Source organism: Pteropus vampyrus, unplaced genomic scaffold (assembly GCF_000151845.1).
Source record: "Pteropus vampyrus isolate Shadow unplaced genomic scaffold, Pvam_2.0 Scaffold9617, whole genome shotgun sequence".
Taxonomy (NCBI): domain Eukaryota; kingdom Metazoa; phylum Chordata; class Mammalia; order Chiroptera; family Pteropodidae; genus Pteropus; species Pteropus vampyrus.
In genome coordinates, this window is record NW_011898398.1 from 4,001 (window position 1) to 6,355 (window position 2,355).

The 2,355-nt window shown below is 35.2% G+C and overlaps 1 long non-coding RNA gene across 1 annotated transcript; it reads left to right on the forward strand.

The window, feature by feature from the left end:
- The first annotated feature begins 7 nt into the window (after positions 1-7).
- On the forward strand, positions 8-2,164 carry LOC105310703. The gene is made up of 2 exons (XR_897540.2): positions 8-1,445; positions 1,986-2,164. It is a non-coding gene; the product is annotated as an uncharacterized LOC105310703 (long non-coding RNA).
- Positions 2,165-2,355: the final 191 nt, after the last annotated feature.

Consider the following 2,355-nt stretch of genomic DNA (forward strand, 5'->3'; position numbering starts at 1 on the left):
TGGCATTTAGTAGTTCAATCACTGAAAATGTCAGATCCTAGAAATGGCATTCCTACGTGAGCTGCACTTTTTTTTCTAAATAGGAAAAGGGTTGAATTTAGATCTGTCTCTAAATTTAGATCTATTTTTTTGTGGAAATCCTGTAACATTAAGACCCTGTACCTTTATTATAGACATGTGTAGAAATATTACTACCCTTGCTGGAATTTTCACTTGTAAATTTTTTGTTTATTGTTCATTGATATGCAGGCAGTAACAGCATGACAAACACAGAAGAATTTGTGCAAAGATTTAAGTAAATGTAATTGACCCCATTGCTATATTTATCTTCCCAGAGCACAACTCTACTAATTTTGTTATTTTATTTCTTAGCAAATAAAATACAAAACTAGGCTTAACATTGCAGGCCTCCTGTGATTTGCGTCCTGCTGGCTTTTCCATCTAGACCACTTAATGTTCTCCACATATATTCAATTCTTCATCATCTCTATATCTTTGCTTTTTCAGTCTTAGAATGTCTCAAAATAAAAATCTGACCCAAATGCATGATTTGCCACAAATGCCACTTTGTTAAAATGAAATTTTTCTGATTAGATTAGCAGAAGTGCTTTCAACTTGAGTAGCTTTTTGTTAAACTGTCTTTGAAGCTTGTCACATGATTCTCTTACAGCATAAATGTTTATAAACATGTTAATTTTTTCTTCTAAATGGCAAAACCTCTGAGGATAGGAAATCATTTGCTTCTTTGTTAGGCCCCTATTATAGAGACTTAAAGTTACTAAGATCTTTTAAAAGCCATTTAGTGGTAGCTGATTTAAATCAGGTAATAATAATAGGTAGCATGAATGTTCACTATGTGCCCAGCACTATGCTAAGTGGTACATATTAGGTGGAACCTTGACTTTTAGATGTGAAACTAAAGTTTAGAGTGCATCCCGCATTGCTCCGTTGATGCAGTTACTAAATTGCAGAACTGACATTCAAGCAGAAGTAGTTATCGACTCCAGAGTCCATGGACATAGTCATTCCTCCTCATTGCAGCTTAGACCCCGAGGGATGCTGACTTAAAAAGTGTCCTTGATACCAGAAACCCTTGACTGGTAGAGGTGTGTTTAAATTTGTCTTACATTTATGTGAAACCTCACATTAAAATAGTTTGAATTGAAATTCAAGTGGAAATACTTATTTTCTTTTGGCAAAGTCTGTATTTCCCCTATGTGAGTATCTTTAAAAGGTCTACTGAAACTTGATGGTGAAAAGTAATTTTGGTTTTGTAAACTAGTGCAGAAAATGAGTTTTTACTCGATCTTTTACACACAGGTCATCTGGAGGACCTGTTGATGCTGGCCCCGAATATCAGCAAGATTTGGAAAGGGAGCTTTTTAAGCTTAAGCAGATGTTTGGTAAAGCAGACATGAATGCGTTTCCTAACTTCAAATTTGAAGGTGAGTCTCGTTAATCATGGATTCATTCTTGTGGGAGATCATTTTAAGTGGAAAATATATACACTTTTTAAAACTTACTTGGATTGTTTAGAGGATTAAATGATAATATGTGAATTTTTTAGGACAGTGATGTATGTATGGGAAGCTCTGGGATAAATGTTTGGCATTGGTATAGAAGATCAAATAATATGTGGATCTGAAATCAAACTCCCTGATCTTGAATCCTGACAATGTCACTTAGGAACTGTGTGATCTTAGATAGTTAACTGATGCCTATTTCTCATCTGACATTTGGAGAGAATATCTTTCTTATGTGGCTGTTGTACTTAAGTGATACATGTAAAGTCAGTTAATAGTTTGGCTCATAGTAGGTGCTAAATAAATCTTTAGCAATTTAATATTTCCATATAGATGTTTGAAAACAGTAGATATTCACTAAAACAAAATCAGAAGATTGATGAGTTAAATATTGATGCCTTCTCGGTAATGCATTTTATTATAGGGTGGCTAAGCTTGAACCTTTTTATTTTCTCTTCTTAGATCCCAAATTTGAAGTCTTTGAAAAGCCCCAGTCTTGAAGAAATAATGTAAGATTTATTTGTAATTTGTCCTAGATAAGTTGTACAGCTGATCAGAAGCTATCAGAATAAACATACCTTTCACAACTGTCAAATGTTCTTTTAATTCTGATTCCAAATAAATTATTCGATGACATGGGATGTAGGCTTGAGTGTATTGAATTCTGTGGGTCAGCATCGTTTTTTAAATCTTCCTATTTGGTGTTAACGAAGCAGATGGAGAACTTAGGTAAACTGGGCACAACCTGCCTATAACCTGGCAGACTGTCCTCAGTGTGCAGGCGTCCTTCCCACTGTGCAGACTCTGCTGTCTCAGGGGGCTGCCTGACCGG